This window comes from Cicer arietinum, chromosome 7 (genome assembly GCF_000331145.2).
Source record: "Cicer arietinum cultivar CDC Frontier isolate Library 1 chromosome 7, Cicar.CDCFrontier_v2.0, whole genome shotgun sequence".
Taxonomy (NCBI): Eukaryota; Viridiplantae; Streptophyta; class Magnoliopsida; order Fabales; family Fabaceae; genus Cicer; species Cicer arietinum.
Window position 1 is genome coordinate 47,559,341 of NC_021166.2, and position 13,962 is coordinate 47,573,302.

At 29.6% G+C, this 13,962-nt stretch overlaps 1 non-coding gene across 1 annotated transcript; it reads right to left on the reverse strand.

Annotated features, from left to right (window-relative positions):
- Window positions 1-11,798: 11,798 nt before the first annotated feature.
- On the reverse strand, window positions 11,799-11,903 carry LOC113787903 (small nucleolar RNA R71). Its single transcript, XR_003474422.1, has one exon. It is a non-coding gene; the product is annotated as a small nucleolar RNA R71 (small nucleolar RNA).
- Window positions 11,904-13,962: the final 2,059 nt, after the last annotated feature.

A 13,962-nucleotide genomic window follows, 5' to 3' on the forward strand; every position in this document is an offset into this window, starting at 1 on the left:
AATATTATAAGATAACTATATTTATAATACATAAAATATTACTTATAAAATTTATAAAATTAATTAATTAATATCCGCGCAGCGTGCGGGCCATAATCTAGTATATATTTAAAACAGACTCCCGATACCACCTCATCATATTTTGCCATCTCATCATATTTTGCCACTTCATCATATTTCATCCAAATCAGCCAAAAAGATGATGTGTACCTCTTGAGAGTACCCCTCATCTTTCAACAACTTCTCCTCTTTCTTCCACAATTTCTTTAATACCTCCAAAATCTATTTGATAATATTATTTTATAATAAATTTATAAATTATAAAATTATTTTACAATTATTTATAATAAATTTATAATTTATAAATTATTTTACAATTTGATAATAATTTATAATTTATATATATTTATAAATTATAAATAATTGTAAATTAAAAATTATTTTAAAAATAATCATAAAATACGAATTTATAAAAAATTATTAAAAAAATTATTTCCAATTATTAAAATCTATTATCTATTATATATATTTAAAATAGATTTCCGATGCCACACCAACTTATTTTTTTTTTACAAACTCTTGATGAAATATATTCAATAATTTTTTTTTTTTTATAACAACTTCTCATGCTCGCAACTAAAACATCATACTAATAAAACAAATAAATTTAGCTACTCTACAATATAATTCAACATTAATATTTTTTACATCTTATTTTTGGATTTGTATTTTACATTTTATTTCATCAAATAACTACAAGTACCATTATATGTTGAAAAATAAATTAATAATCAAAGTACAATGAGTCAAACAATTATCCTATATAATAAGTTATCATACGAATTTTACAAAATATTTTAAAAATTAAATTAAATGATTGTGATAAACATGATTTTCCTTCATTTTAATTTTCCTAATCATATTCAATTATTACAAATCAATAAAGTAATATTATAAGATAATTATATTTATAATACATAAAATATTACTTATAAAACCTATAAAATTAATTAATTAATATCCGCGCAGCGCGCGGACCATAATCTAGTTAACCAATAAAAATAGAAGACAAACAATTGTAGAGAAAAAACGAAAACGAAGAATGTTCTTGGTTTTCTGCTGAAAACGAAGAACGTTCTTGAACAAAACTGAATACCACAAAATGGAAATTGTTTATCGTTCTCATTTTTTTGCAAATTTGAAAACCAGTTTTCAAAATCAAAGTAAACGAAAATTAAAGAAAGATAGGAGAAGAATGACACCCAAATCTTTACGTGTTCGGTCTCAATTGATGAGATCTACGTCACATGAAAGCAAGCAAGATAAATCCACTATTAATGATTGAACTTTACAAGATTAAAGTCTTCTCAAGATTGATCTCATAGTATCTATCACTGTTTATGAACCAGCAATACTAGCATTTTCTCTCAATCTCTTTTTTTCCTTCTTCTTCTTTCTGATTTCCTATGAATCACAAATTGCCTATCTCTCTATTTCTCATAGCCGTCACTGCTACAACAACATACAAATTGCTACAATAACTAGCTTGGCCAAAGGTAGTTTTATAACAACCACTCAAAGTTAACCAACTATAGTTAGATGATTTGAGGCACATATTCACATTATGTCTTTTACATTTTCTTTTGATGTAGTGACATGATTCATGGAAATAATAAAACACACACACGTATGCACATGTGTGAACACACATTCACACCCTTCTTCTGGTGTGCATGCACATGCACATGCATATCCCTGCTTGCCCACACCCCTACACATGCACCTCACTCATTTTATTTATAGTCTCAAAGTTAGTGTTTATCATGAACTTCATTGTACCTCTAAATTAGCAAAATAAAGTTTTGCCTAAATCGTGCGGGAGATCAATAAATACATAACCTGTCACATGACTGGAATTTCTAGATCCAAGATATGACGACGACCATGATATTATATAAGAAAATAGTACTTAATTGGTAATTAATAAAGGAAAATTGGTTTATGATTTCAATAAAAGTTTATTTATTTTTTGATATGGACTAAAACTGCCGAGGAAAAAATTTAGAGGGACTAAAAATGAAATATGGTATATTTATAGAGAGAAAAAATTTATTTAACCCTAGTTTATAATTCTCCAAAATCAACTAAATCTACACCGAAAGCTTCATCCCGATTCGTATCAACTTTTTCCAGATCTAAAGGAGATTCGTTAGTAAAGTAGTGTCTTCTACACTGGAGATATGATCAACAACAAATAAAGAGTTACCACCACTTGGAGTACCATTACTCATCTATATTTGATTTTATCCAAATCTATTTTTTTTTTATGTGCTAATTCATGCGCATAATAAAGTTCAACGTCACCATCAATAATGTTGTATGTTTTAGATTTAAGGATGACTTGTTTGACATAGGGAACATTTAGACATAGGAAAATGCGTTGTTGGCTAATTGAATCTAAAATTTTATTTCTTCACCAAATTTAATGTGTTAGCTCAAATGAATGATTTGGCTAAACAATACAAGTAGGTTCCATATTTTACCCATTCATACCTCCAAAAACCAATAATTGATAGTCACCTTAAATTTCAAGGTCATTGAATATATTCTATAAACCTAAACACTCATAAGATAATATGGTGTATTATTCATTTAAAGTTACATATTCATTTTAAAGTTTACTATTTACATAATATTGTTGATTATTAGCTATTGTAATATATCTTGATTGACTTTTGATGCCATGCATGTGTTTGTGGGAAAATGGATGTGTGTAGAGGTGGACAATGTGCAGATTCGGGCTGAAAATCTCAACCTAACCAAAACTGAAGCAAATAAATCATCACCCATTTTCACCTGTTTGTGACCCAGATTCATTGGGTGGCGGTTTGAGCAGTTTTTCAAATGTACGGATCGATCAAATCGGTTCTGAATTACAAGGCTTGAACTTTCGATGAAGAAAAATCCAGATCTTACTTTTAATCGCAGAAAACTCTAAAACACCACGATTTATGGATTCAAGCACATAATTATATAAAAGAAATATTCAAAAGGTCCACAACATCAAATTTCATTGAACTTATTTTCTTGCAATGAAAATCTCAAATAAGGGGAAGGCAAGGTGTCTTCTTTATTTTGATGGCAAGATCTTCAACAAAGAAGGAGAAGGATAACTTTATGACTGTAGGAAGAAGAAGATAATGAGAAGGAAAAAGAGCTTGAGTAACAAAAGTGACGTTGGAAAGAAAATGAGACGAGGGTTGGATTTTTTATTTTTCACTCTTTAGTGAATAATATATGAAAAAGTAAGAAATTGATTGATTTTGGCACATTGGGCAATGGGACATGAAGAAAAATGGTTGAAATGCTTTTTACTTACTCACTTTTTTAAACAAATACATAAAGGGATCCTCTTATCCTTTCATTTGTTAGTGATCCATATGATTATACGATTATTTTTAATTTACCAGACAATATGAGTTGATACACAGATGAAAAGGGAAAATATCTGTCTATCTGTCTGTCTGTCGGTTTATTTGTCTGTCTTCTTAATAATTCAGATGCCGTTAATGTCATTTTTTGTTTTTCAATAATTCAAATTCATCATGTCTCCTTAATATTTCAGCTACCTTTAATGTCACATTTCATTTTTCAATAATTTAAATGCCTTATATTCCGTAACAATCATCTTCATTATGCGGAGTAAAGCTTTGGGATGATCCTTCAGAGTCTTTATTATTATTATTATTATTATTATTATTATTATTATTATTATTATTATTATTATTATTATTATTATTATTATTATTATTATTATTATTATTATTATTATTTTCAGACTCAGATATTGCCGCTTGTAATTTCTTCAAAAATCTCTTTTTATTAGAAGATGATGATAATTCTACGATAATCTTGGATTTTTCAGCAAAGAACTGTCCTTCTTCAATGTTCTCTTTTGACTTAATAAGAAATTTAGGATTTCTTCTAAACCAGTTTAAGAGTGTAGAGTCCTTTAATAATTCTTGAATAAATTTGTTCCACCATTTAATTTTAAGGCTTAATTGCAGTTTTGGTTCCCCTATTTTAGTTGATTCGCGAAAGTAGTCCCCCTATTTTGTTTCTCCCCAGTTTTGGTCCCTCAAACAGAATTTTGGTCCAAAACTTGATGAAATTTCATTTTTTTTGCATTTATTTAAGTCACATCATGTCTCAAAATCTCACTTGCAACAATTGTACCTGGAATCTATGATTATAAATGGTGTAGTACGGCTTTAAAAAATGAAATTTTATCAAGTTTTTGACCAAAATTCTGTTTGGGGGACCAGAACTGGGGAGAAACAAAATGGGGGGACTACTTTCGCGATTCAGCTAAAATAGGAGGACCAAAACTGCAATTAAGCCTAATTTTAATAACTCTGAATACCCAGTTAATATTAGAATTAGGAATTGATAATTCTTTTCTATATGTCCACGAAGTAATCCGTGAAATACCAAAGCTTGCATGAAACATTAAGATCTTCATATGATCCTGAAAATTAGTTTCTTTAATAAATTCTTGGAATGCTGATCCAGCAAATTCTGGGTAAATTTCTCGCTCAGGTCCCCATTTATTGAACCATTTAATAAACCATAATGGGAATTATAATGAAATGTATTTTTTAAACCAAATGAACCAAGAATGTTCAAAGGGTTCTTGTAATAGCATGTTTGTCCATGCTTCCATAAAATCATAATAAGAATATTCCTGAGGAGTAAATCTTCTCGAAAATTTATTTAATGATGAAGGGTGGTATTTCCAATTTATTGGTGATAATACCTTTAATATTTTAAATTTTGAAAAAATAATTTTCTGTTTATCAATCTTGTCGTATGTATGAGTTATTTCTATTGAATCAGTATCAACTAAAACAAACTCATAGAATAATCTTGTTTTCTCAGGGGTGGCTGGTAGATAATAAATCTGTGAGGGTGATAATGAGAAACAATCTGAAGTAATGATTTGCTTAATGAATATTCAAGTTCCACAAGAAAAAGTATTTTCTTGTAATCCTTTTCTATAAATGGACAATTTAAGTTACTAGGGGGTGTGTAATAGGGTAATTTTTATGGTTTTTGTGTTGTAGTATTTAATTGGGACGGCGTGTTTAAGGCAACTTGTAATGGTGAGATTAATTGGAATTGGATTGTGAGTCTTATTGTTTTTGGTTGTATGGAAGTTGTCGGGTAAAAAGAGGGTAATGCTAATGGGGTTAATGGAGTAAACCTGTTTTGGTTTGGTAATTGGGAGGAAGAAGAGGGAGTTTGTAATACCTGTTTCATAGTGGGTGTTTTTGTAATTTTTTCTTTGGTAATTGAGGGTCCATACTTATCTTTATGAGTCATTGAGCTTTCCCTGTAAAAATTCTCTTGTAAGAAAATCTGGTAATGAGTTTTTCTCTCCTTTAATATGTTCTATTTCGAAATCAAAACAAGAAAGTAAAGATTGCCATCTGGCAAAAAAATGTTTAGAAACCAGGTTTTTAACATCCTTTTGCAAAACAACTTTTGCTACTTTACAATCAGTTTTTAATAAAAATTTCTTCGAAAATAAGTCATCTTGAAATTTTGTAATGCATAAAACAATTGCCAAAATCTCTTTTTTAACAATACTATATTTTAGTTGGCCTATGTTTCATATTCTAGAGTAATATCTCACTACTTGCTCTTTTGGGTTTCCTGGTAATTTATGTTTTAACACTCCTCCATAACCTAACTCTGATGAGTCAGTCTCTACTATAAATAGAGCTTGAGGGTCTGGAGTTCCTAAGCAAGGTAATTTTTTAATTATTTGTTTTAAGGTTTTGACACATTCGGTCATAGTCTTATCCCATTTGGGTGGATTTTTTCTTAGTCTTTTAAATAAAGGTGAACATATAATCTTAAGGTTGGAAATAAAGTCTGCTACATAATTTTACACATCCTAAGAATCTTTGTAATTGAGTTTTGTCTTTTAATTCATTAGGAAATTTTTCTCCAAATTCTATTGACCTACTAATTGGTGTTATTGTTCCTTGGTAAATGTTGAATCCTAAAAATCTAATATTATTCTGAAATAATTTCATTTTCTTGGCTGACACCACTAATCCATTTTCTTTAATAATATTAAAGAATTTTTCTAGATGTTCAAAGTGTTGATTAAAACCTTTTGAAAACACTAATACATCATCTAAGTATACAATAGTAAAATGTTGTTAATTATTAAAAATGTCATTCATAATATTTTGGAATTCACTAGGGGCATTTTTTAATCTGAATGGCATAACATTCCATTCGTAATGTTCAAAGGATACTACAAAGGTTGTTTTATATTTATCCTCTTCTTTTATTTGTATTTGGTAATATCTTGATTTTATGTCAAATTTAGAGAATACAGATGAACTGTGTAATCTACTTACTAAATATTTTTTATTGGATATTGGATATCTAATCCATTGTAATACTTTATTTAATGGTTTATAATTTATAACTAATCTGGGTGCTCCTCTTTCTAATTCTGCTGAGTTCATCACATAGAACCCTGCACAACTCCAGGGAGACTTACTGGGTCTTATTAATCTTTTATCTAAGTATTCTTGTATTTCCTTTTTACAATAATCTAGGTATTGTTGATTCATTTGTATTGGTCTTTCCTTAGTGGGAATGTTTCTCTCATTAAAATTGGATTCATAAGGAAGTGAGACCACATGCTTCTTTCTTGTCCAGAAAGCATTGGGGTGATCTGCACAAATTTCTTTTTCAAATTTATCTTGTAACTCTTTTATTTTATCTTGTATATTTTGATTTTGTAATTGTTCTTATATTCTTTTATAATGAATCTCTTTGTTTATCATTCCTATTTGTTTCTTCTTTTGAGAGATTAAATTAATTTTATTAAGACTTGATGTTGATGCTTCCTATAACATATTTAATTCTTTAATTTTGAGTTTTTGAACAAATTCAAATTTTATTATTTTTCCTAACGCTTTTGTAGTAAGACCTTCATGTGATACAATGAATGGGTACATTAATGCTAAGAAAGGGTTTTCTATAATTACACTTTCTCTAATGTCTTTGACTAATAAAAATGAAGTATGATAACAATTCCATTTTTACATACCTTTGCATCAGGTAATTTATAAGTAACACTTAATCTAGAACCATTGGCTCCACTTAATCTTTCTAGAGTTTTTTTCGTAATATTTAGTGGGTATTAATCCTTCTTGGATACAATTAGAGTCTGCACCAGAATTAAATAATGCAATAAACTCAAATTTTTTATTTTTAATAATTATAGTTATTGGACAATATCATTTGTGTACAATTAATTTATTTAACAAAAATAAATAAGGTTCTTTTTCTTTTATATCATTATTATTACTACTACTTACTATCTTATGTTGTTGTTCTAATATATTTTTTCCTTTTAATTCTAAATACTTAACATCTAATTCTAAATCCTTTTGTTTTAATAATTGAATTTCTTGTTTTATAGAAGTAATTTCATTCTACAAGTCTTTAATAGTAATTAGTGGGGTAATAGTGGGTTTAAATCTATTCATTATTTCTTTTAAATTCTACTTTATGAACTATTTTCTTTTCTATTTGTTCTTTTTCTATAATTCCTTGTATCTGAATCATAAATTCTTCCTTTTGATCTGAATCAGACATTTTTCTTAATATTTCTATAAGAGTACTAGCTTGATCTGTAGTAATCATATTAATTCCCTTAATACAATCATTACAGTTACATAATTCTGGACCTAAACAATAATTTTCTTCTGAACTTTCTTCTGATTATGATTTTTTCTGATATACTATTAACATATTCTTCTTCATAAGATGATTCTTCCGAAGAACTAGAGGATTCATCAATCAACATAATTCCTTCTAAGATATTAATAAGACTTTCTTTTAATTCTTTTTGTATTTCCAATTTACTAATTTCATTAGTTTTTTGTTTTACTCTACAATTTTTTGCATAATGTCCTAGTCTTCCACATTTAAAACATTTAATTTCTTGTTTATTAAAGACATTTTTATTAGTTCTTTTAATTTTTTGTGTTTTCTTTATTGGTTCTTTTGGGGCGTAGTTATTATTATAAGTTTTCTTTTTCTTATAATGTCTAAATGTTTGTTTTGGATCTCTTTTCTTTATATTTTACTGGGAGCTTTAATTGTCTCTATTCTGAATTATTCACAAAATGATCCTAATTTTTTTCTACTTTGCACTACTTCTGATCTAATTCTAATCTGTATTTTAAAATTTGTGCATATTCCTATTATGGTTTCTACTACATAATTCAATATTTGTCCTAAGGTTAATGTTCCATAAGGAATTATTCCATTAAATTTTGATTTAATATTCATTTTAACTTTTTCACTAAATAATTTAGGTAATCCTGCTAAAAATCTCTCTTTCCAATAATCTGCATTTCCATCTGGTCTCATATATAATTTTGACATAAACATGTCTTTATACCATCTATAATCAGACATGGAAGGACAATGAAGATTAACTAATTGTTCAACAGCCTTTTCTTGTAATTGTAATGGGTCTCCTACAAAGGCTTTCGTGATAACATATAATAGGGTATTTACTGAGTCTTCTTCTATTGGTATTCCATTATTATCTACTTTAACTGCTGTTAATATCATAGTTTTTTCTTCTTCAGTAACTATATTATCCCACCATCCTTTTAATCGATCAGTGAATCCAATGATTAATAATAATGCTGCCTTTTTATCAGTATTTTTCCCTGATGTTTTAAAGACAGTGGCTGCCATAGTCATGGCCTGAATAATATTTAATATGTTTTGTTCACTATGTCCATCTATGTTCCATTCAATAATAGAATCTCCACTATAGGCTGCGGAGGTCATGTAGTAACTTTCTTCAAATTGTAAGTCTGGATAGCTAGGTCTAGGATAATAATTTCTAGTTTTACCTAGATAACCAGTATTTTTCATATTTTTAATTTTGTTAATTTCTAATTCATTGGGGTCTTGTGATAATACATTTACTTGAGAATTATTTGTTATTGTCAACCTTTTTAATTGTTCTATTAATTCATCTGAGTTATTTTTTAATTTTGCTTCTTTTAATTCTTTTTCAGGTACATTTATTAATTTATAAAAAGGTCTCTTTGGATCTAGTTTTTAATATTTATATGAATTTATTTCACTATGCGTATTGAGGTGGTTTTTACTCACTTGTAATTCTACTCTATCTAATTGTTCAACCATAGTATATAATATTTGATTACTAAAGTTTAATTGAGTTTGGACTCTTCCTATTTCTTTATTTTCATTATTTGGATGCTTAATTGTTTTAAAGGGTGAAACTTCAAATATAATTCCATTCTTTTCTATTTTTATTGCTTCTAATGGAGGATGTATAGATTCTATTATTTTATCATCTACAGTCTTCCATTTATTACTTATTTTAGTATTAACATTTATGTGATTATTTATAATAAAAGGGTTTTCTATATTATTTTCTAAACAGTAATTTTCAAACCAGTTAAAGAAATAAATATTTAATCTTATTTCTTTAAGATACGCATAATATTTTTCTCTATAATCACTTGTTATTTCTTTTGAGAAAGTATCAAAATACCATTTTCTTTTATCTGTATTATAATATGCTTCGAAATCTTCTCTTAACCAGACTTTGTCTATTTCAAATTCTTCTTCGAATTCAATTACTCCTAATACCTGAGATGTTGTTGGTGACATATCTGGTGACTCTGATTCTTGACAATCTGGGCAAGGCTCATATAATGCTTGAGATATTGAGGGTACGAAATCCACTCATGTTAAGTTAATATTAATGGTAGATGTTGAATCTACTGATTTTCTAGAACTTGCTTCAGATAAATATTTTAATGATTTATCAGTTATAAAAGATTGACTTCGATTCATTCTAATTCTTATACTGCCATCCTCTTCTAAAATAAACTGTCTAGGTGTCTAGATTCTATTCTAAGTGTTAGCATAATTTCTTTTAATACCCATTCTTCTCGTAGTTTAGCAATAATATCATAAACCTTTAGTTTTTTTAGGGGTTGTAATATTAGAACGTTTTAGATTTGCTTCAATAGTTACAATTTCATTTCTAGGTGTATTTCTTAATGCTTTAAAATTATAATTTATATTTGAAACTTTATATTTAATTTTGTAACATATATCGATATTAGCTACTCCTTCATAAAATAAATTATTCATACATTGAATATTAATAACTAAAGACCTTTTAGTAAAATTGTTTTCTAAGTTCATAGAGTAATTTGGATAACAATTAAAATAAACAGGGCCGTCATTTAAATTTGATTCTAATATAGCAATAATGGATTCATTAAATCTTTTAATTCTATTATCACGTGACACTAATAATATGGGAGTATTTAGTCCTAACTTATGTAATAGTTTAACAACAACTTGTATTAATCCTAAGTGAATATAACGAAATCCTTGTTTGATATGCTCATCAATTATTTCTTCATTTAATAAATTAATAGTTTCATGATGTTCAACTATTGATCTGGAAGATTCTAATGTATGGCTAATTTCCTGAGATCTAAATTTGTCAAACGTACTAGTTTTATATATTTTTTTATATTTAATGTCAAGCATATTCCGGCTTTGTAATTTATTTTGTATTTCTGCTATTTGTAAGTCTTTGTTTTGATAATTTTCTTGGTCATTTCTATTATCTAATTCTTCTATAGATGATGAAGTAGAAAGTATCATGGTTTTATCTCTTCTTCTGGATCCTAGTTCGCTCAAGGTTCTAAGGAATTGGGCCATATTTCTATAGTTTAAACTTAAGGTTTCAAAATCTTTCTCTTCTCATGGGACCACTGATATATCTATTCTGGGAACACCTACCTCTCCCTTGGGCTTTACGGCTTACCAACATAATCAACCACAACTGACCAACGTTTTGATGATTAAGATATTTAAAAACGTAAGTTTGAAATATAAGAAATATAATCTAATTCCTTAGAGTCCTCTTACAAGGCTCTGATACCATATTGAAGATGATGTAAGATCATGATAAACATAAGTATACCATAATTCAATAAAGCAAAACATAATACATAAAAGAGTTATGTGAAAATAATGGTAAATCGTCAAGAAATATATCTAATTTAGTTGTTAATAAGAAAATTGTTTAAAAAACTAATTTAAAGTAAGGAAAGTTCATAAATTTATTCATGATTAAAACTTACCATTATTTCTTTCAGAGAATGAGGGAATTGCAAGGAAACTATGTATGTATGTATGTATGTATGTATGTATGTATGTATGTATGTATGTATGTATGTATGTATGTATGTATGTATGTATGTATGTATGTATGTATGTATGTATGTATGTATGTATGTATGTATGTATGTATGTATGTATGTATGTATGTATGTATGTATGTATGTATCTATCTATGTTTGTATGTTTGTATGTCTTTATGTATGTATCTATCTATTTTTGTATGTTTGTGTGTCTACATGTTTGTATGTTTGTATGTCTACAACTTTCATAAAGCCACCAGAACCGAATTCAGACTCGCAAGAGGAGAAAAATGTAGTATACGTCAGATAGCAGATGTTGTGCGTCTGGATGGTTGTTCGGAAGAAGGAAAGATGTTGAGACTATTTTCATTTTCATTGAAAGATGATGCTAAGGAGTGACTTAATTCCCTTCCTGCCAGTAGCATCACCACATGGGATGACCTTGAAGATAAGTTCTTGGAACAATACTTTCCCCCAGTTGTGTTCGTTAGAAAAGACAAGAGATTTCCAGTTACAAACAGAAAGAAGGAGAATCTTTTTGTGACACTTACAGGCGGTTCAAGGGTTTACTAGCAGGATGCCCCAATCATGCTTATGACGACACTGATCAAATGCAAATATTTTGTAATGGTTTGAAGCCTAGCATTAGAGTTATGTTGGATGCTAAAGCATGTGGTTCTTTGAATTACAAAACCGCATCAGAAGCACAAAAAATTATTGAGATCATGGCATCAAATGAACAAATTAAATGATGTTGTATGATAGAGGTGGTGGGTCAAAAAGTGGTATGTTGGAATTGAATGTTCTGGATGTTGGGTTGGCTCAATGGAAGCTTCTCCTAAAACAGATAGAAGATGTTATCGCTGCTGAGATAAAGAAGGGGATGACATCTCTAAATATACAACCCCAAGTTGCCCATATCAAATTATTGAAACATGATGGTTGTGACTTTTGTGGGGGAGCATATAAAAATGGAGCTTGTGAAGCACTAGATGAAAATGATATAGAGGAACTAGATGAGGTGAACTTTATGGCTAATAATGCGAAGCAGAATAATCACTACTCTAGTACGTACAATCTAGGTTGGAGAAACCATCCAAATTTTTCATGGAAAGATCAACAGGGTGGACCTCAAGGTCAACAAGGAGCTCAACCATATCAAGCCCCACCTCAAAAAGCTGCTTGAGAGAGTGCTATGGAGAAACTAGTAACAAGCACAAGTTATTTCATTGAAGATTCAAGAGCCATTCATAAAAATCACTCTGCATCAATAAAGAATCTAGAGACCCAACTAGGTCAACTTGCTCAACAAATGACACAAAGAATGCCTGGAAATTTTCCTAGTGACACAGTCCCGAATCCATGAAATAATGATGCAGTGACAACGAGGAATGGCAAGGTAAGTGAACAAGTACCACCTAAAGGCAAACAGAGTGGAAGTACTCTGACTTCAACCCACCCGGAGGAAATGGTCACACCGACATACATTGAGGAGCACATCACTCTTGAAAAGGAGGAAGAACATGTGGTACAAAAAAGGGAACCACTGCCAAAACCAGAAATTCGACTTCCATTATCTCAAAGATTAAGAAAGGAAGAAACTGGAAAACAATTTGATAAGTTTCTTGATGTTCTTAAAAAAATTACAAATTAACATTCCTTTTGCATAAGCAATAGACCAGAAAAATTGGTAGTGAAACAGTGATGCTTACTGAAGAGTGTAGTGTAGTGCTATTCTACAGAGGAAGTTGTCGCCTAAGCTCAAGGATCCGGGAAGCTTCTCTATTCCTTGTGCTATTGGGAATAGAACTTTTGGGAAAGCCATGTGTGATCTTGGGGCTAGTGTAAGTCTTATGCCCCTTTCCATATACAAAAGGTTAGACATTGGAAGAGTAAAAAACACACAACTGATGTTACAGTTTGCGAATCGTTCAATGAAACACCCATATGGGGTGGTGGAAGATGTGTTGGTCAAAGTAGATAAGTTCATTTTTTCAGTGGATTTTGTGGTACTAGACATGGAGGAAGACAATGATATCCCCTTGATCTTGGGGAGACCATTCTTAGCAACAGGGAGAGCTATGATTGATGTGGCGGATGACACCTTAACCTTTAAGGTAAATGAGGAAACAGTTACATTCAATATTTTAAAATTCATGGAGCATTCAAACGAAAGAGACGGGTGCAACCGAATTTAGATTTTTAATTCGACTGTCGATGAAGAAGTTGAACGTCAAGGCTCCATTATGCCATTAAAAAGAGTGTTATGTTTACCCCAAGATGTTGTTAAAAAAAGTAAAGATCCAAATGTGAAAGAGGTTTTAGCCATGTTAGAAGCATCATCATCTTACTCCCCCCGTTTCCCCACTACATGGGAGGGGTTGAAAGGGAACGAAGATGAATATGTAGAGAAAAAGAAAGATACGCCATTGGTTGAACTCAAGCAATTGCCACCTCACTTGAAATATGTATATCTTGGTGAGAAGGATGTGTGTCCTTCCTGTCATATATGCCACATTGACAATAGTTGAGACGTGAAGCTAATGACTTTAAAGAAGCGCTTCGTGGGAGGCAACCCACAGGTAGAAGTAACTTTTATTTTTTTTTTAATTTTATTTTTGTTATTTGAATTTGGTTCTTTCTAATTGTGTGT